We start from the raw sequence: 22,453 nt of genomic DNA, 5'->3' as shown, positions 1-22,453 counted from the left end.
AAATCAATCAAGTAGGCGATGCCGCGGCTGCGTCAGAGGCTGAACTGAGACAAAAGGGGTCGAGGGAATATAGGGAACAGAACTAAAGGAAAACGGGAAAAGTTCCCCTTTCTTCGCGCTTCTTCTAGCAGCTACGGGAACGAAAAGAACAAAAAGGAGCGCAAGATCAGGAACGGGGTCAGCAGTCGGGGAAAAGATCATTTATCGCCTCAAGAAAAAGGAAAAAGAAAGGGAGATAAGACCGAAAAAAAAAGGAATCCCAGAGCGTTCTAATCGTTAAGAACGGATAGGCCTGAAGAATAAACCAATGAGAGACGACAGGAGAGACCCAGGAACACGGGGGGAGAAAATGAGGAAGGAAGGGGGATTGTAGGTCAGGCGGAAGGGGAACGTCGAGGAAGGTTATGCGTCTAGAATGGGGAAACGTAGGGAAGCGCGCAGGACTTTCCCGCCAGCTCGTAAACACGGGTGGGGGAGAAGATGGGGAAAGCGTGGGCTGAGGTCAAGCGGAAAGGGAACAGTGAAGAAACTTATCCCTATATGAAAGGGAGGAAACGGGAGCGGGACTACGCCACTGTGGCTCGTAAACGAATCAGGAGTGTGTAGGGAACTGCGGGAGGTGAGGGGGAGAACACGGCGCAGGTGCTAAGAAATAAGGGAAAGGGGGAGTTGGCGAGATCCAGAGCAGCTCCCGCGAGAGCGCGGCTGCGGTGGGGGCAAGGGGGGCGTGCCGCGAGGTGTCACGGTAACGTCACCTGAAGGCGCGATCAATTCTTCAAGCGTCGAAGCTTTCGGGCGATGGATTTTTTCATCGCTCCCGGCGCAGCGAGGTACGCAGACATTACTGCCCGGGAGATTAAGCTGGCTAAAGCTTCGGAGCCCTGCTAGAACGGTGCAGTGTGACACGGGATGTTTTTCCTACATTGCGCAAGAGAAGCACTGGTCTACACACCTTTGCACAGGAGGCTACCTGGGCGCCACCATAATCCACTGCAGCCGTGAATAGGCGTGCGTGACACCTCCCCCCCCCCCTCCGAAAGCTCACTGCCGAGGCAGTGACGTCAGCCGCTGTACTCCCGCGCCACATTCTATAAAGGAGGTGTTTCTACTACTGTCCCGTGAAGGCAGACTTCGGCGCGAGTCGTTATAAAAGTGCAGCTGCGTTTCGTTAGAGATTCCGAATCGAATGACACATTGTGACTGTGCATTCCATAATGTTACTTTGTGATAGTCCCAGATTGCCATCGTCGTAATGACTTCGTGACGCCTTCATAGGCACTTTCTCTTTTCCTTTTTTTTATGCCCCCTTTACCAATACACCCTCCTTGGCAGCTTAGCACGTACGGCGTCGCTCGAGGTCACCGGTTCGATTCCCGACCACTTCGAAGGGGCGAAAATGCAATAGCACACATGCGGTTAGAATTAAATGACATTAAAGTATCCCTAAATGGCCAAAATTAATCCCAAGTCCATCCACTACGCCTTACTTCATAATCGTATCATGGTTTTTGCACGTAAAACCGCAGAAGCTATGGACTAAGCTTGGAAAACTCAGCGGCTGAGCGCTTCGAGAATTCAAGCAAGCTTTACACTGTTCACAGACCTCTTGAGTAACTTGGAATACTTTTTTGCGGCGACCTCATCGACATAATGTTCGTTTGACCTTGGATTATCACATATTATCTGAGTGGTGGTTCGATAATGATAAAGGCCGTGAAGACCATGTGGCGCCGTGTCCGATATAGATATTAGTACACATTCGTGCTGCAAAAATCACACGAAGTGTAATAATAACGAAACGTGGTGTTTTACCCGCCAAAATCACGACATGACTACGAGGCACGCAATAGTAGAGGGCTCCGGAAATTTCGACCACCCGGTCCTCCTTAAAGTGCATTTATATCGAAGAGTACACGGGCCTAAAGCATTCCGTCCTTCATCGAGATACGGCCTCCAGGGCCGGGATCGAACCCGCGACCTTCGGGTCAGCAGGCGAGCACGGTAATCACTGTACCCACCGAGACGGACGTCGTACGAATTGTAGGCACCCTACTTTGTGCCACATCTTTGTGAGACGAAAAATCTCCAAGCTGTCGCCAACGCAGCACTTTGGTCGTCAGTCGTCAAAGAAAGAAAAGGAAAAGAGGAGACCAATAACCGCCATTTTCCAATCAAAGTTCTTTTACCGAAAACGTTCTCTTTTTTTTTCGGCGAGAAAGAAAGAAAAGCTGAAACGACAACTCGTGTACTTTACTGACAAAAATGGAAAGTGCATCTTAATGCCGCGCTTTAAGTTCTCAACTTAATTTGTTGACTTGTATTTGATGAGGAAAGCGATACTTTTGCCAGCGATTAGAGCGTTAGATTGTCCACCGAGACTTCATCTGCATGAAGAAAATACGATTATAACATTTAACGTTGTATTGTGGCTGAATTTCGTGCATCTTTTATTTTTTGGAGCAAAGCTTTATATTGCTAGGTTCTGTACGATCGCATCCGCATAGTCCCGCCACAGTGGTCTAGTGGTTATAGCACTCTGCTGACCCGAAGGCCGCGGGATCGAATCCCGGCCGCGGCGGCTGCATTTTCGATGGAGGCGAAATTGTTTGAGGCCCGTGTACTTAGATTTAGGTGCACGTTAAAGAACCCCAGGTGGTCGAAATTACCGGAGCCCTCCACTACGGCGTCTCTCATAATCATATCCTGGTTTTGGGACATTAAACCCCAGATATTATTATTATTTTATCACATCCGTATACAAAAGAGGCGTAGAGCTATGGAATACCAATTTCAGTACCAGCTTCAGTAATGGTACCAGCCATAGAATACCAGCTTCAGTAGAGCCATAGGCGTATGCACAGGAGGGGGTCAGGGGAGGGGGGGGGACAGAAATCAAGACTTTATAGACCAGAATGTTCATCGCTTGCAGGGGGCAGCCATGGGGGGCCGCTCATTACGTGTAACGGACGAATACGCTAGCATCCAGCCTAGCATCCAGCCACGCATCTGCAATCATTTTTTGTCAAGACTGCCATCGACTGGAACAATCTTCCCTCAGACATCGTCCTTCACGTCAATCATGCTCATTTCAGGGATTCCCTTGAGTCACACTTTGTAAATATGTACTAACTTGCTTGTTTCTCCCACCCCTCATATAAAACCCTGTGTACAGGGTCCTTGAGGTATTTTCAATAAATCAGATGACGGCCGCCAGTGTTCGCTCGCCATCAGCTGTGACGTTACTATCCCGCAGCCCCTACGCTGGCCTCGCCGACACATGACAACTGGGGTCAAGATTATGTATGCTTGCTCTAAACGTAGGTGCGAGAGTACAAATAATCTGGTCTATAGACTATGCTACGTAAGACGTGTGGGCGCCGCCACTTTGGGCTGTTAATCGAATGTTTTCTTATTTTCTATCTCGTGACGTGAACCGAGAAGGCCAGCAAACGCCGAATGCACCAACCCACCCGTTAAATAGTCTATACCTTGCTAAGGAAAGCAACGGATATACAAAACGTTCCCTTTCTTGACAAGTTAACGCTCGAACTCCGCGGACGAGCTGTCAGCGGATCGCCGACATTTGAAACGAAGCGCACCCGTTATCAGTGTCAGAACAAGGGCGTCAATTTGATGGGATACCCGTTCCCGAAATGTTGACGCGTCCACTACGACGTGGCACGATTCGAAAGCCGAGTGCGAAATGTATGCGCCGCGCAGACCCGTGGGGCCGCTATAAAGACTCACTACACCATAAGAAGTTTAAAAAACCTGACAGCCCAAAAAAAAAAAAAAAAAAAAAGCAGGGCGTAGGCGTAATCAACAGCTCAGAGATGGTTATCTCAGTCACAGACAGCGTTAAGTCAAACGTCTTTGTTACGAAGTTTGAGCTCATTAACTACACGGCAGTTACGGGGTTGTTCGTTATCAAAGGGAACGCGCGAGTGCGTCGCCTCTGCCACAGTCTGCCATGCGCCCTGCCACGGTGCTCTATGGTGGTTGCGGTGCTTTACTGCTTACCCGAAGGTCGTGGGATCGAATCCCACAACCTTCGCAAAGAAAATTGCAAACTTGCGTTTCTTTTCTTTTTTTTCTCGATTCCCTCAACTGTACACCGGCCCATTAGTCGCCCCTACGCTTAGTCAGCTCATCAGTACAGCGACAGCGACGTTTAGTATGACGCCACTCTTCTTCAGACTTAAAGGGGGAAAAAAAATCGGCGGCCGTCACAAACTTCATTTAGCTGAAATATGTCACATACCGAAATCATTAACTGAGCACTCGCTGCACTAGGAAACATGTCGAATCAATTAAAACTTAAATTACATAAAGAATAATCAGAATGACTCTATATCGGCAATTTGTTCCCCCCTGTGACGTCAGAAGAGCTGGGACGCACGAGACCGAACACCTGTTGTTCTGTGCTATACAAATGGGCAGAGTACCAGACGTATTTTTTTTTTGGCTTATTTTTATCTTCACGTTCATTTTTTTTTACTAACGCTTTTTCTTTACATTTATTCAGCAGGAGGCCAACTAAAAGACACACACAACCCCGCCCCCCGAAATTTTTAAATTTTGCATGTGTATCTACAGAGTCACACATCCAAACGACGCACGGACCTACATAAAGTATGGTTGAACACCTCACCCCCCCCCCCCCCCCCCCCCCCCCGTTGAAAGAATATTTCTGTGTACGCTGCTTAATACATATACATATGCCAATATGCCAGACGACGCAGCCTTGCCTGTATCGTCCTTTATGCCTCATGGCATCTAAGCACGCACCGTTTTGTCGAACGCATTCTCCGCTGCGTGCTCCTTCAATAGCTCTGCAGTGCTGCAAATCAATTTAAGGCCGCATTCAACTCCGAAAACACGGGCTCCCTGGCTTTTCCCACTCTTTATTATAGTATATGCACGCGATGTCAATGGAAGATCCGACAGGTCCGGGTACTTTCTATTACGTGAATATTCAGGTATAGCCCGCATTGAAAAGGAGTGACATCTTTATTAAGGTCCGGTCACACACACACGATATATACATATATATATATATATATATATATATATATATATATATATATATATATATATATATATATATATATATATGTATATATATATATATATATATGTATATATATATATATATATATATATATATATATATATATGTGCGTGTGATTTACAAACACACGTACACATCTATACAGGTATGCGCGGGGATGCGATAACTTGCGCACGTGCTCTCGCATTCTGAAATGGCTGCGGGACTCGTAAATTTAGAACGCGATGCGAACGACGTCAGCCAGGAAGGACGCTGGGTTCCGGCTCCGGAGATCGCGCGAAAGGAAAGAATGGTAAATAAAAAAAATAAAGATACGGGAAAGTCAACAGCAGAGCGTACCGCCAGCTCCTGCAGGAAAGCGGGTGGAAAAGAATATGTTTTGTTTTTTTAAAGAAGAAGCGATGAAATAAAAATGTTTGTTTTGTTTTCTTAATGTGACAATTGGAACGAAGGAGGAAATAAGTGATATTACACAAACTGGGTTATGCGTACTACGGTGCGCCACCGTGGACAAAACGAGAATATCTAGGATCTGAAGGCGTTTTGTGTGTGTGTGTGCGTGTGTGTGTGTGCGCGTGTGTGCGTGCGTGCGTGCGTGCGTGCGTGCGTGCGTGCGTGTGTGTGTGTGTGTGTGTGTGTGTGTGTGTGTGTGTGTGTGTGTGTGTGTGTGTGTGTGTGTGTGTGTGTGTGTGTGTGTGTGTGTGTGTGTGTGTGTGTGTGTGTGTGAGAAGTGCAGGCGAACTAGACATTCGACGTTTCGACCTGGGACCGTTCTTTATTTTGAGAAGAGAAAAACCGGTCCCCGGTCGAAACGTCGAATGTGTTTTTGTACTTGCGTGCCTACCCTCCTAAGTATACTGGTTTGTTAATGACCAGATCCAAGAAAAGTGACCTAGTATATATATATGTGTGTGTGTGTGTGTGTGTGTGTGTGTGTGTGTGTGTGTGTGTGTGTGTGTGTGTGTGTGTGTGTGTGTGTGTGTGTGTGTGTGTGTGTGTGTGTGTGTGTGTGTGTGTGTGTGTGTGTGTGTGTGTGTGGAGAGAGAGAGAGACAGCGATAGGCGTTACAACACGCGTCGTGACCTTTGTTCCTCGAGGAAAGCGACTTAAAAAAAGTTTTAGTGATGGTAGGCTTATGCAGGCGTGCTCATGCGGCAGTTTGAAGAAAGGCCCCCGCCATTTGTCGTCCTCGTCGCTAGAGAAATGCGAGCTGCACGTGGAGAGAGAGGGAGAGAGTGTTAGAGAGGCAGAGGGAGAGAGAGGAAGGTGAGACGAGGACGTTGGCCAGATTTGCATTACGCACGAGCGCGCAGTGTGTGTGTGTGTGTGTGTGTGTGTGTGTGTGTGTGTGTGTGTGTGTGTGTGTGTGTGTGTGTGTGTGTGTGTGTGTGTGTGTGTGTGTGTGTGTGCGTGCGTATGTGTGTGTGTGTGGTGCGTGCGTGCGTGCGTGCGTGCGGTGTGTGTGTGTGTGTGTGTGTGTGTGTGTGTGTGTGTGTGTGTGTGTGTGTGTGTGTGTGTGTGTGTGTGTGTGTGTGTGTGTGTGTGTGTGTGTGTGTAGCCGCATTTGCAGAAAACCGGGGCACGTCTATTCTACATCTGCGTGCAAGCGACAGCTGGGCAATTGTTTCCCTGCCGTCCGCACGCACACGAAAAACCCCAACAGCTGTGTTCTAGATTACTCGTATATAAATAACGTGTTACACGAATGTTCTGTAAGAGAGGAGGATGTTTGAGGGGAGGCAGGGAAGAGAACGGGAAAGCTGCGCTATATCACGGCCGCTACATAAAATTTTTTATGTAGCGACCGTGGCTATATATTCAACAGTGTCGTCGTATGACGAAGCTTGAAGAGACGCGTTGAAGAAGTGTTTTCACAAGCAACGTACTCTACTCGGCAACTTGGCGAATGAACCAAAGAACGTCAAATATTAATTCTTGGGGTTTCACTTCCCAAAACCGCGATATTGCACACGTGCTCCTTTCTTTCTATGTTTTGTGTTACCGGCCTATCGCAAGTGTAGCTGCTGACTTGCACAAACCGCATCGGAATGTCTGGGAACATTCGAGATTATTTTAGGATCACCTGTTAGGCTTGAGCGCACAAACGCGAAGAGATGAGTTTATTCTCAACCTAACGCGGCCACCAGCGATAAGGCTCGAATGTTCGATGTATAAATGGCTCGAATGTATAAATGCCGACGCGCCTTGCCGCGATTCAGATTATCAACGACCGACGCTCTGTTCGCCGCTACCAGTGTAAGCGTGTATCGCTTGTAGTTTGACTTCTATTTTACCGGGCACAGGTTCGCCCAAATAAAAGGTTTAGTCTTGAACAAGCCGACTGCTGCCTTCGTCCACGTCACGACCCTGTGACAATATGATTATGAGGGCAGCCGTAGTGGAGCGCTCCAGAAATTTCGACCATCTGGTGTTCTTTAATGCGCACCTAAATCATTAGTGCACGGGCCTCTAGCATTTTCGCCTCTTTCGGAATGCAGCCACCGAGGCCGGGATTCGATCCCGTCCGCCGCGGTGGTGTAGCTGTTATACGGTGCTCGGCTGCTGACCCGAAGGTCGCGGGTTCGATCCCGGCCGCGGCTGTCGCTTGTCGATGGAGGCGAAATGCCAAATGCCCGTGTACTGTACGACGTCAGTGCACGTTAAAGAACACCGGGTTGTCAAAATTTCCGGAGCCCTCCCCTACGGCGTGCTTCCTCATATCGTGATTTCGGCACGTAAATCCCCAGATATAATTATCAGGGATTCAGATATAATTTCATCAGGGATTCGATGCGCGCGACCTTCGAGTGAGCAGTCGAGCACCGCAACCACTAGACCACCGGCAGGAATCGGTAACTCAAAAAAGCTTCGCTTACAAAAAAAGAAAAAACAAACTACAGTCCATGACGTCAGCTTCGGGCGCGGTGTGTCTGCACGCGCCAACGCACGAAGGCAACCGCTACTACGGCGCCATTTGTTTCTCATTTTGTTTTGTTTTGTTTATTTTTCTCCGCCGCTACGCTCAAGTTTTAACTGCGCCTAGTACATTCGATCCATTATACGCAGCGCTCGGCGGGGTTCCCTTTCCACACCTGCGCGTCGCCAGCGACGACCGGGCAGGCCGGGACCGACGCTAACTGTCGGAGCACTCAGCCATAATTAAACGTGTTTTAGCACTAGTGCGCTACACACCCTTCCACACTGCGTCCTTTCCCCGTTCTGTACTCTCGAAAAGAGGGACGGTCACTACACTGCACACAACTAAGTTTCCTTCGTGGAACCCTGGCGTCGCTTGCGTTAAGGTCTACTGCCACTGTTGTTTTTTTTTTTTTTTCCTCGCAGTAACTCTCCGTCTTACGGACCATTCCCAACTCCTACTGTCGACGCAGTAGCTGTATCAAAGCCGTCAGTGTATGCTTATCTTATCACCCAACAGCACGGGGGGGGGGGGGGGGGCAGAAGAGGAGATAAACAATAATAAATGAGTACCGCCGTACAGTCCTTCGCGTGCATTATACTTACACGCAAGGTAGCTACCTTATCAGCCGTTGAATATGCAAAACCCGCCCAGCGGGGAACGAAAAATGACGCAGCGTCGAAGAACATAAAAAAGTGCATCCTTGGAACCCTTTTTTTTTTTTCAGTACCACAGCCATTTTGTTGAAGCACGAAGACAAGAGGGCTCGTGAACTTGCGGAGGCGTTATTCATCAAAATTTTTGGCGATGATTGCATATCTGAACCTTCTGTTTGTTCGCCTGATTGCTAGATACGCAACAAAATACTGTTCTACACTCGCGGCCATGGCTGCGAGCGGCGCTGACAAACATTCCCACGTTTAAATGCACAGATGTACCCGATAAAGTTGGCCTGGAGGATGACCGCCACCGTAGCTCAATTGGTAGAGCATTGGGCGTGTTATCCGAAGGTTGCGGGTTCGGTCCCTGCCTGCGGCAAGTTGATTCTTTGTCCACTTTAATTCCTTTTCCATTTATGTCATAATTACCATACTACAATTAAAGCATACAAGTAATGCCCCCAATATATACCAGGGGTCTCAAACACGCGGCCCGCGGACCTCTCGCTAGAGGTCTGGCCCACCCATGACCGTCTTCTTCCCACATAATTTTCTTAATGAGTATATATGTTCATGAGCTACAAAGACGTCACAAAGACGTACAATTCAAGCATTTTATTATTATTTTTTCGAGAGGCACCCCATGCAGTCACCATGTGCTGATACATGACCGTGAAAGAAAACTCCATATTTCAGAATCGGCGCCCCGATTTTAGTCATTTTCGAGATCGGAATCGATATGTTGTTAGAATTCCCGTCAGAAATGACCCATATATATGAGATATGGGAAAGGTCTTTCACGCGGCATTTTCTACAACCCCCCCCCCCCCCCCTTCACCTACTTTTTCCACTGTATTGGCCCTTGCGAGGGTAAATTTTCGTGACTGCGGCCCGCTAGGTGAGGTGAGTTTGAGACCGTCCTCAGCTTCACTGTCTGTTGCTTTCATTAGGATGTATCTCACAAGAGGAACGATACCTCACTCAATACTCCCTCTTTCGTTCAACAACAAGACGCTAACACAAACAAAAGCAAAAGCTACTCGACGAAACAACCTGTGTCTGCTGTAGGTATACCGTCTGATAGCCCGCGCGAACGCCATGAAAGAAAGTCGAAGGCGCCGTAAAAAATGCGAGATACAAGTCATCTTATACCTCCGCGTCGCATATTGTTAAAAGGGTCGTATGGTATTAGGCCTATAGGCGCCTATAGCCGTGTTATCGCTACGCGCAGGCATTAAATTATGGAAACGCAAGAAATAAAGAAACGATCATTTCTGTGTTTTTCTTCCGTCGCGTTCGAGACCGCGGTAGCGACGGCAGAAGCCGCGGTGGTGGAAAGAAAGAAAGAAAGAAAGAAAGAAAGAAAGAAAGAAAGAAAGAAAGAAAGAAAGAAAGAAAGAAAGAAAGAAAGAAAGAAAGAAAGAAAGAAAGAAAGAAAGAAAGAAAGAAAGAAAGAAAGAAAGAAAGAAAGAAATAACAGAGCGTGCAGGAATTGAGGACGTGCCCTATCTCACGTAAACATCTGTATCGCGTATGGAACGGCACGCGATGCCAGCCGTGCCAAGCGCGCGCGCGTTCGGTGCTACCATAGCTGCCGCACTTGTGTATACGACGCCGCATGAAGACGGCGACTGCCGGGTTTACGCCAGCTTGGGCAAACGCGAAGCACGCCGAATACCTGTACTTGTGCCGTGCCGTGCGGCATCGCCTGGCACGTGGACGGGCATATACATAGGCGTTCCTGCAGAATAACGACCCAATGTGCGGGCAAAAGAGTAGTAATAGACGCGGACGCACAGTCGAACTTCGAACAACTTCTCGCGTTTCTTCGAATAATATAGAATGAAAAACAGACTTCCAACCAGGCCCGTAGCCAGGAATTTTAACGGGGGGGGGGGGGGGGGGGGGGGGGGGGGGGGGGACTTACAGAAAACTTTGACTATTTGAGAAAAACATCTATTTTCATTATTTATTTTTGGTAAATACACGTACTTCACCAAAATTCGTACTTCACCCCCCTGGCTACGGGCCCGCTTCCTACAAATTATAATCTTAATTGTGTTTAGAAAAAATGGTCGACGATTTTGAGTACTATGTACTCTACTATTGGATAGGCAAGGCTTTTAGCAAGAGAACTTACATAACAACCAGTGAGGTAACAAGCGTCTATTTAGAACCGTACAAATTTGTGAACCGGCAAACCTGAAACGCGCGGCCCAGGCGTTTATCACTGGTTTAATGCCAACTGTCCATGAAAGTATTTCTCAGCGATTGGCCACGTTTGCACAGAAATCTTAATCGGTGTTTGCCGCCCGTGTGTTCCCTGTTTCGTTTTTAGTGGACCGGTGGCGAGTAGTGGGACTTGCCTAACTTCTGTGTCACATACGCGCTAGGAGATTTTGCGCGAGTATAGGACGGACGATTTTTGGTTTCGCCTAGCCATATAAAGCATCGTAGCAAAAAAAAAAAGTCACAGCATATCCACGGAGTGAATGATGATGAGTGGGCGAAGCTGCGGAGATTCATCGGTAAACCGTGAATCTTCCGTGAATTCTGCCCACTACATCATCACCGACGTGAGATCGGGCGCGTTTATACGAAAGGTTCGATGAGAGTTATGACGACTTGCAGCTCACTTTAATTTTACATGTACGCTGTGAATTTTCATTGTTTAGAAAACCATTGCTTTAGAAAACATCTGGCGTCTTTCGTTTAAGCAGCTGGCGTCTTTTCGTTTTGCTACAGACACATCTGGCGTCTCTTCGTTTTGCTTTTAGAAAACATCTGGCGTCTTTCGTTGGTTTATTTCATCAATCAACGGCGTTTTTGAACAAAATTTTTATTGTTTAATCACGCACAGGAGAAATCTCACCAGGCACTACCTTGGAGGTAAACAATGGCTGCTAATGGGAATGAGAGACAGAAGAAGTCGGCTTTTAGCTAACACTTACACTTCTACTAACGTTTCCTACTGGAACATACCAATGGCTGCTAATGGGGAATGAGAGACAGAAGAATTCGGCTTTTAGTTAACGCGCACGCTGAGAATTTTTTATTGTTCAACAACGCACAGGAAAAATCTCCCACCGGCACCACCTTGGAGGTCAAGATCTGGTACTAGCGTTACGACTGGTTACGCACTACTACTACTACGACTACGACTACGAGGGACGAACGGGTGCCGCCTTAAGGAGCTTCGCCCCTAAAAAATCACCGACGATTATGATACTGCCTGATGCGAATTCTGAGCGCAGCATCGTGTAGGGGCAAGGCCAACTGTGTTTGAAGCTTTGGCTTTCCGCAAGGTATCGAGTACGCCATAAATCATAATTTTTTGTGAGGTAGGACAGCGCCCACTACGCCATCATTCGTCTTTCTGCGGATAAGCGAGGCACCCGCTACGCATCTGTACGGTATTGTATGCACTTTGTTCACGATGCATGTTGCTGACGACGATGAAGGATTGCTGCTGAGCACTTTGGAGTGGGTGGGATGCATTAAACCACACGCACTCGTTGCGCAATTAGCGTTGTGCGATGACTCGTTGTTATTTTACTCTACTGCCCCCCTATATTACACAGGTTGACGCGATTCCTTGCCCGACGTGACGCCTGTATATATATGGTCTTTTTGCAACTGAGTTTCAAGTACCAGCGTGGCTCTGTGGTAGAATACTCGACTGCTACGCAGAAGGCCCGGGTTCGAATCCCATGCGGTCCTGGGTATTTTTGTCTCATTTTATTTGTTCATGTCTATCGGTTACGCCACTGACGGCGACGGCGACGCCGCTCAATGCAGGAACGCGCGCCTAAGAGCTCCACTCTTAAAAGTTACCGTTCGTGTACGGCTGCTTATTTATTTGGCACGTCACTTTGTACGACGCAGAACATAGTACCTATGTAGTACAATACATACAACTCACGTTGCGGTGTAGTAAGCGTCAAAACCTAGCTAAGAAAAGCGCATAGCTTTGAAATTGTTCAGAACCACTGTGTAAATCCCCATTTGTGTCAGACAGATGAGTCAACGGGCGTACAGTTTCGCTGGCGTATAGCTAGGATTAAAGGATTGTGAGGGGGTTCAAATCACTCTCCCACAAATCTACATTTCACGGTTAAATTCCTAGCGCGCACAGTTGAGAGTGATACATAAATACTCGCACGCGCGCATACAAACACACGCACCAACATACATAACGGGAGGGGGCTGTCGCAACACCCGCCCCCCTCCCCATAAAAAATTTCTGGCCGCCCCTGTAAAGATTAGGCGCGCATTCATGTACCCTTTAAGCGAATGCGTACTTACTACATGTAGTTAAAGCACAAATTACATTGTGCATAAGCGTTGACCTAGTGCTCTCGTTACAAATGATTAATTTAACGGAATACGCGAAGTTTGTCAGCACGCTTAGGGAAGGTGAACCGGTGTTAGAAAGGTGTATTAACGACTCAGCAGTAACCTAGGAGCACGGTTTGTGCACCCATTTCGGTGTATAATGCTTACCGAGTAGTGCCCTCTACAAGTAACATTGCAAAAGGTGTGATTGTGTCACACCACTTTTCGCCTCCCAGCCCTGCCTTTCTTTTGTATCATTATATTGCATAGATGTTCACTTAATATTAACCTAACGAACGAATATCTTAGTGAGAGGTGTAAGAGACTTGTCAGCACTTTCAGGGAAGCCAAGACAGTTCCCTAAAGGCCCACAAGAAAGCGCAGACCCTGTGGCCGGATCCTTTTAGGAGCTGGCTCGCCAGGTTCTTAAGCTGGGGCAATGTCCCGCTTCGTAAGCGTAACCTTAGTTCCATAGGCGACCGCTACAGGCGCAGCTCGCGCGAAAGAGAAGTCTTCTTCCTCTTCTTCTTCGAGCGCCTTGATGACGATATTAACGCAGGCAAAAACCACAAATAGCATAGCCAACTGTAGCCTGCGCACGCTCGCGCGAAAGAGAAGTCTTCTTCCTCTTGCTCTTGGAGCACCTTGATGATGACATTAACGCAGGCAAAACCACTTTTCCTCGATTTCCTCGACCACACGTTCGGCCACAGCTGCAAGGTCTGCGACCGCTTGTGGTTCGGCAACAATCTGACCACAATCGCTACTATAAAAACGTGAGACGTCTTTATATGACAGTAGAGGAATTGTACGGAGCATTCACGGTTTATCCGATTATCTCCGAGCCAGCTCCTCAATCATCATTCACTTCGTGGATATGGCGTGATTTTTTTTACACCCATTAGGGTGCATCAATGTTTACGTATACCTGCAGTCTAAGGAAAAAAAGGAGTCATTTGACTCTTTCTTGTGAGTTCTGACTTGCCACGCGTATGACTCCTTCTAAGGACACATGTAACTCTCTTAGGATGGCATTATACTCGCTTTGGAGAGTCGTGAGACCTAAAAGAGAGTTAAAGTGTCTCTTTAAAGAAAGTCATGGCAAGTCAACACTCAACAAAAGAAGTAACACATGCTCTTTTTTTATATAGTGTGTGTTCACACGAACGAATAGTTTATCGAAAAGGCGTAAAATTTACCAGAATCTCACCGGCAGGCACGTCGGTGCTGTAAAGGCGCTTTAACGAGAGCATGACCATTAGCTGCACCCTTTTTGCACCCGTAAGGGTGCGTAAACGTTTACTGTACCCAGTATAGAGTCATCACTGTACTAAACAGCTTCGCGAATTCCGGTTCCAGGCACTTAACTCAGAGTAGTTAACCCGAACGGCAGAGGTAGGTGTGACATTACGAGGTAATTTGTCGCGTCGACGGCGGCAGGTAGCTCTGCAAAAAAAAAAAAAAAAACAAAAAAAACACGCGCTCGCTCAGTGAAGCGCAGCAGCAAAAGTGTTCCATTAAACGTAGAAAGGTTATAAAAGGCGCCAACGTGACGTCCTGCATCCCGCGCGTTTTTGTATAATAAACAATGAGACATACTTCAAACAGTCTAACGTGCATGGTGTGATCACAAAGTGTCCATAATACGGGGAAAGGTTATAAAAAGGCGCTAACGTGACGTTATGTATCACGCGTGTTTTCATATAACAAACAACGAGACATTTCAAACAGCCTATACTGCGGGTGTGATCGCAAAGTGCCACAAAAAACGAAAAGCGAAGCGCGGTGCCAAACGGCGTGAACGAATTCGTTTTATAGACACGAGCAGCCATTAGGGGAGTACGTGGAATCCATCGCGTCGCCCATGCCCTGCAATAGTCGGCGCATGAGACGTGTCGTTATATGAGGCGTTTTTTTTTTCGAAATGGGTCAAATCCATCCAAAGAGAATTTGAGAAAACGGCAAAATTTGCTATGCAAACTAAATACAACGCTGTCAAAGCTATTCTATGATATGTTTTACATGTCGGCTAGGGGAAGTTTCTGGCCACAATCAATTAAAAAATATGCAGCGGATTTCACCATTATTAGCATGATAACTTTGGATTTGGCTCATTTCGAATTGAGACATGGAATTCAATGCGGTATTCTTGAAAAAACTTTATTGAAATTCGGGCAGTGGCACATTCTTGCTTCGTCGGCGTCGACATTGCTTCTGTTCACGATGTCGTCGACGTCTCGGGACCGATCTCTCGCCGATCTCTTCACTTCCACCAGAATCCATGATAATCCAGCTCCGAAAGGGCAAAAAAAAATAAAACTTGCACAAACACCCAGAAAACAGGCAGAGTAGTCAGGCTAGGCGGGAAATCGCACGGAGGCTTCCACGTTCGCCGAATCACGTGATCGCCGAAGTGCTCTACTATCGGCATACTGGATTTGACTCATTTCGATCCATACAGCGCATGGATCTGGCCCAGTTTCGTTTTGAAACGGGATCTGTGAGCACACATAGCCGTTGGTATTTGACTCATTTCGTTCCGATCTCTCTTTTAGAGGAAAGTTGAGAGAATGTACTTGCCAATGGAGCAATATTTGAGCTAGTTTCGGTTTCTGGATTTAGCCCATTTCGAAAAAAAAACGCCACATATATCTATTTATTTTTTACTTATTTATTTTGCAAGCCGGCCGTCAGATGGTCTGGCCTAACGTATGACTCAGCCCTCAAAGCCCACACTATCATCATTATTTAGATTGTTCTTTCCTCATTCTTTCTTTGTTCTTTTTTTTATTCCTCTTTCTACATTGTTTTACAAGATGATGTTTTTTTTTTCAATCAGACAATAGGCAAACCTTTTTCTTTTTTTTTTTCTTTTTGGTCCTGAACAAACGTTCCAGCTGTTCTTTTAGGGTAGGAACGACAGTTTTGACGAATTGTGCCTTCGTTTCGCGTTAACGCATCTGCCGCCTACTGCGCTAGTGTACATCGTAGAGAAGGGCTCGTTAATATTAACTTATTAACGCGATAACCAACACAACGCACGGGAAAATGTACCTGGAAAAAAAATACGTGCGTCGCATTCGTATTTTTTTTAATTACATGTTTAGGAGATGTTGCCCCTTTTTTCGTACAGCGCCGGCTAACACTACTTTTCGCAGAAAAAAGAAATATCGAAAATCGTTTCTCTATAGAAAGCGTATCGAAGTCAAAGAAAAAACTGGGGAAATACGCAAGCTAGCTGAGTAAATATTACTAGTGTGTTACGAAGCTCCCAGCTTATATATACATGCCAATTTTAGGTGTTACCTACATGCAGGAGACTTACAGAACTGGTATTACTTGGTCCTTACTCAAGCCTTAGTTAGAATGAAGTGCAGCGATCACCGACAAAATCAATGTAGCAAATTAATAATTAATAACAAAAAAGAAGCAGCTTCAAGAATGCATGTAAAGCAAGGAAGACAAAAAAAAACCTATTATTGACGTCCGAAGAAGATTTTGATACAGCCTTAATCAGGTTCCGGGTAAATTGCTAGCTGTAGCCTGGAGATTAGACGAAACAGGTCTGGTTTCTCGTTTATATGTGGCACAACATGTACAGAGCGTGTACCTGGCACTGGCCTGAATAGATCCACATAGGCACTTCTCAAGGATGTGAGCGCGCCACTTCTATCCGGCACGGATAACTTGTTCCATTTGGTCAGTTGGCTAATACTTGATGAGGCCGCTGAAGCGCGAAATTAGTTTCACTAATTGTGTTCGTCTAATTATTGCTTCACTACCGACTTCTGAGGCAAACTTTCGCAGAAAACTCTGAAACAATCCCGGCCTCTTTTTTTCTTCTCTATCTCTCTCTTTTTACTGTCAATGCGGAAGCATTTAATGACCTTACAAGCAACCGGCCACATTCCATGTGATACCTTTCCCAGAACTATTAACATAATTATTGCCAGGGGTTCTACGTTGCAAAAGCACGATGTGATTATGTTGAAATTAAGAGAGAATCATTACACTACGGTTAAGAAACCACAAAATAATGCCCCCTATACAAATTTCCTCGGCAGAATTGTCTGTCGGTTTCATTAGTTGTGCATAATGCTGAAAAAAGAGCCCCTCGGACAGTTCGCCTCCTTTCGTAACTTGATTATGAGGCACGCCGTGAATTTCGACCACCTGGGGTTCTTTAACGTGCACCTAAATCTAAGCATACGGGTGTTCTTTGCATTTCGCCTCCATCGAAATGCGGCCACAGTGGCTGGGAATCGAACCCGCTCCCTCGAGCTCAGCAGCGCGACACTTTACCTTCTAAGGCATAGAGTTTCCTACAATACTTATTAGAGGGAACTCTAGCGCTAGTGTCTATGGGAGCTGCAACGCATGACGTTTCAGCCAGCATGGGAATGATGGGTAGTACACGGATTTGTCTAAACTTCGTTCTTTTTGCTCCGTTTGGCTCCGCGTCGCCTGCATCCGCTTTGTCGCAAAACGAAGTTCAGCAAAAGTCAGCAGTTCAACTTTACCACTTTAACCTTTTTAGCCTCACCAATTCAAATCTGGTCACGAAGTTCACAACGATCCATTCTTTTATCCGAAAGAAAAACAGAGCACAGCAATAAACAAAGCCACAAGTGCGTTCGAAGCCCGCAAGTACGAAGACTAGGCAAATCCGTGTACTACCCATCATTCCCATGGTGGCTGAACGATCGCAGCGCCAGAGTTCCCTCTAGTTAAGTTTAGGAAACTCTATGTTCTAAGGTATACCATGGCGAGCTTTAATCGTAATGACGACACTTTCTTTTATTTCAGTAACACGCCGCGGTGGTCTGGTGGTTACGGTGCTTGACTGCTGAACCGATGGTCGCGGGGTCGAATCCCGGCCGCGGCGGCTGCATTTCGATGGAGGCAAAATGCTAGAGGCCCGTGTTCTTATATTTAGGTGCACGTTAAAGCAGTAATGACATTATTTTGAGACGTCTCAGAAGGGACATTTCACGCTTCCTTGGTATGAAGTGTTAACGCTCTCCACACACCGGAGTCAGACAACACGTTCAAGATATTTTACTTTGATTTTAAAGTTTTCGTCGCTGAGCATATGCAAGCAAGCTCCACCGCAATGGACATTATCCCGACGAGTCAACGCAGTTCCACTGAGTTCGCGAATTCTGCGTCCTGCATGCAGCCAAAACCGCAGAAATCGCTGTCGGGGTCCCTGGACGACCAATTCTCCCACCATTGTTCACGTGCATCACGAACAGATGCCGCCAGTACGTCGCGAGTTGCTGTCTCCCCGTGACGTCACACTGCGACGATACGTCACTGAGAAGCCGCCCCCTCGATGTCGAAACCGAAAGCTTCTATTTTTTTTCTAAGGTAGCGGTAATAAAAATATATTCGATGCATTCCCGTGCACCACAATACTCTTTTTAGGGCTCTCGACACCAGTGTTTTCATTTGGAGCAACCAATCAGAAAATATTTAAAATTCATGTCAGTACTCCATTAAGAAAAACCTAGGTGGTCGAAATTTCTGGAGCCCTCCACTACGGCGTCTCTCATAATTATATCGTGGTTTTAGAACGTAAAACCCCAACAATTATCATTATGTTTTCATTCAGTGTTTATCTAAGCGCTATCGCAACCACCTCGACGTGTCTTCAAACGTTATCACCAGGAACTTAGCCCATCCTGCTGCTTGCATCTGTGTACCTCTATTATTACAGCACTTAACGAGTCGCAAGCGTTTCCTTTATACCCGCTTTCCAAATCTCGGTTGCGAAACGCAAGAAAACACGTTAGGACGAGAAAGTAATGTATTCAAAGTTACACGTGCATGCATAATACACCGCATGAGGGGGAGCGCTTCGGTAATCACGTGCCGGCGAGATGTTTATCGCTACACGAAGCATTTCCGCGCCTCTTCAGTGAACGGGGAAAATAGTCATCCGTTCGTTTGTATAGCGCGAAGTTAAAGAGAAAATTCATACGAATTTTTCAGAGAGCAAAAGCTTCTAAGTTTGTGAAAGGTTCGTCCTGCTTGGGGGTTTGAACCCGGCACCAAAGTCTTTCCTATACGGTCGCTCTACCATTTGAGCTGACCAGGACAGTAGCAATTGGCACCGCGAGCGCGAATTAATCGACAAGTCGAAGCACATATCCAATGAACAATGCAAATCAGTTCTACAGAAGCCCGCAAGGTGGCGGAACGGCACCATTCTTCCACTCGCGGGATTCCGTAGAACTGATTTTTCACCTTGTTTTTTTATGCGAGACGTTTCGATCGGAAATAAATCGGTGCATCGGAAGCAGCTCTTAAGCCCATTATATTGAAACGACGCCACAGAATGGGACGAGAACACTTAACACCGCACGAGCACGTGCGTTAGTGTGTTATTCAGAGTTCTCGCACAACGTTATCGTGCCGTGATGTACTGTACTGGGTGTACTGTGGTGTACAGTGTACTGCGGTGTACAGGGCTCGTAAAGTGTAGTTCTCGCACTGTGGTGCACAGTGTACTGTGGTGTACAGTGCTCGTACTGTGAAGCTCTCGTACCGTCGTGTGCAGTGTACTGCGGTGTACAGTGGTTGTAGTGTGTAGTTCCCGTACCGCGGTGTACTTGTGTACTGCGGTGTACAGTGGTCGCACTGTGGTGCCGTTTAAAAAATAACCAACCCGTACCAACTCGCCCAGTTGCTAGTTCTACCTACAGTTCTTTCGTCATCACTTAAAAACGAGAAAGCGTTTTCCGAGATAAAAATTGGAACTGGAAAAGTACAGTTTTAAAGGCCACGTCCTGCGCTGACTCACGATGTTTCGCGGTATTGTTGCCTTCGGGGTCGAAGCTATCAGCCTATGCCCCTCGGCAAAGAAGAGAGCGCACGTGCCGATGCGAGTGCCCTATATAGATCTGGTGTTCCCCGGCATTAGAGCACCGTGTGTTGTTACCCACTATCGAGCGCCGCTGCATAGTTTTCAAGCCTCATTACGAAACAAGAGCGCAGGAATTAATTACAAGGCCTCAGACGAGGAGGAGAGCGTATTACAGACTGTGGAACTCCGACGCACATGCCACACACTAATCGTAGAACGAAGGAACAAAAAGAATATACAGACAAAAAGCGAGCTCCCCGCAGACACACATACAAGTGTGTATGAGAATCGGCTATACACCTCACCCATCTGTCGCACTGAACTGATAGCTGACTGGAGCAGCTGCGTTCCTAAGTATTTTAATGACAAAAGCGAGCTCCACGTGTTAAGTCTGTCTGCTGCGTTGTCTTTTTGTTCGCGTTTCATTAGCGGAGTTGCATGAGCTACCTTGAAAAACTATATAGTATACTGATAGACAAGCGAATCGCTGGACTGAGAATAAATGAAGACAATGTCGTTGTTGTAAAGCCGTACATCCCAACGTTTTCAATCGGTTAGCTATCTTCAGCCAACATCAGCAAGCACTGGCTAAAGTCAAGTCGTTAATATGGCCCACAAAGCCGTATTTCATCCAGCACTATCCAACGTTAGTTAGTACTGACGAGTGCTGGCAATAGGCGGGTAAACACGGTAGGCCCAGTCAATGGTCATGGTCAATTCACAAATCAATATTAGTATTACAGGTTCAGTATCAGTACTGACCTCCTGCCCATTATTCTTCTTATTATTATTATTAAATGCGTGTCTGTAGCAAATATTGGCGCCATGTCCCCCTCCCACTACCGCCCGTCGCTTAGGCAAGCAACACGCAGCAAATATTCACCGGCTCTTACAAACATGCAAACGCATTGTAAGGTATGTTTAAAGTGACACTAAAGAGCAAAACGATTTTTCTCGCATTAGTAAAGTAGTCTTCCACCAAACCAAAAACACCACGCTTGCTGCGAGAAGACGCTTAATAAGCGAGAAAACGCGCAAAAAGAAAATACAGGTGGTGACGCCGCCTTGGAATTCCCGCACCATTTGCCGTGACGTCACATATTTTTGACGGCGCCTGCTTGGGCCTACGTAGTTCCTAATCGGTTAAATCGAAGTACATTGTCCTCTGAGGGGGCCAGAGACTTGACATAACGAGTTTGTGGAAATTTCGTCGAGCCAGTGGCGCCAAAATACGTTAAATGCTTTTTGAAATATTTTACGTCACGAATTACAAAGTTCGGCGCGAAATTTAAAAATGAAAATTTGAACTTGGTTTTCTCCTCTAATAATAAACCTATGGTGGTGAAATAAACTACACGAGAGTTCTCTGAGCACACTTTATCAATCTAAACCAATTCATTGTTTCTCTTTAGTGTCCCTTTAAACGCGCTATAGCACACAGGTCAGGTAAAGTTCGAAATATGTCGCTTACTGTACGTGACAGCGTAAAAATCTCGAGATAGAGCAGTCACTTGCTGTTACATCAGGTTTCTGCAGTTTCTTCTCTCTTTTTTTGCCAGCTCTTAACGAACAGCACACCCGGAGATCTACGCATTCCGTCGAAGCGCTCAACTGCGGCCCCCGCAGGAATCAAACCCGCGTCCTAGCCCGTAGTAACAGGACGCCGTATACATAGCAGAATCATTGTTATTTAACTGGGCCAGTTGGTAATGGTTCACTGCGTAACAGCGAAAAAAAAAAAACTAGGATGTGTTTTGTTCTATTTTGCGCTGTTCCGCAATGAGACGTATACATAGACGCTGATCTGCAGCATCGAACCCAAGGTAGCCTCCGTAGAAATAAAGGTCTTCTAAGCTAGCAAAGCTGTGACGACGGCCGATTCGCTCTATTTCGTCCAAAGACGGCCATCAATGGCTAAGCCACAATCGCCCACCACCGGCACTGTGAGCTTACTTTAAGCCACAGATAAGCCACCGATAAGCCGACCTATAAATAAGTCCATCCGGAAAGCTTATCGCCTGCGCGCCCCGCCTCACGGTGCCTCAACGGTGCGCATGCGTAGTGGCGCCTAATGCAAAGCAAAATTTTCAAATGTAAACGCTCGTTCACACATGCGACTAGCACCGGTCGCACGACCATTTGCGACTAGCTATCAAAAAGCGCTTCTGCGCGACCGACGTTCGCACCTGCGTGCGACTTATAGACTCTTTTACGTAAGACATACGGGCGTCGCCACATCGGGCTGTTAAACTAATGTGTTCTTATTTTTTTTGCATTTCGCGACGTGAATTGATAAGCTCGGGAAACGTCGAATGCACCAATTAACCCAACCGTTTTCGTGTGCATACGCGAACCGTAGCACAGTTCGTTTTAGTTGTGAAAAGATACGAAACGGCAAGGTGTTAACAGCCTAATATGGTGTCAGCTAAACCCATCCATAAAAATAGTCTATACCCATCGACACACAGAATACACGTCTACTGGCATTGCCATTGCCCCGCAAAATAAACTGTCGTTTTGTTCCTACGAATGTGATTGGTTCACAGACTTGCGACTACGGTAGCGCTACTGAAAAATCGAGCAACGAGCGACTGCGCCAAAAG

At 46.6% G+C, this 22,453-nt stretch overlaps 1 long non-coding RNA gene across 1 annotated transcript in view; it reads right to left on the bottom strand.

Moving 5' to 3' along the window:
* LOC119407326 (uncharacterized) overlaps positions 1 to 22,453 on the bottom strand; it is a 261,752-nt gene that overhangs the window by 215,933 nt on the left and 23,366 nt on the right. The gene's annotated exons all lie outside the window — the stretch shown is intronic.

This window comes from Rhipicephalus sanguineus, chromosome 10 (assembly GCF_013339695.2).
Source record: "Rhipicephalus sanguineus isolate Rsan-2018 chromosome 10, BIME_Rsan_1.4, whole genome shotgun sequence".
Lineage (NCBI taxonomy): Eukaryota > Metazoa > Arthropoda > Arachnida > Ixodida > Ixodidae > Rhipicephalus > Rhipicephalus sanguineus.
This window is presented reverse-complemented; position numbering and strand designations above follow the sequence as displayed.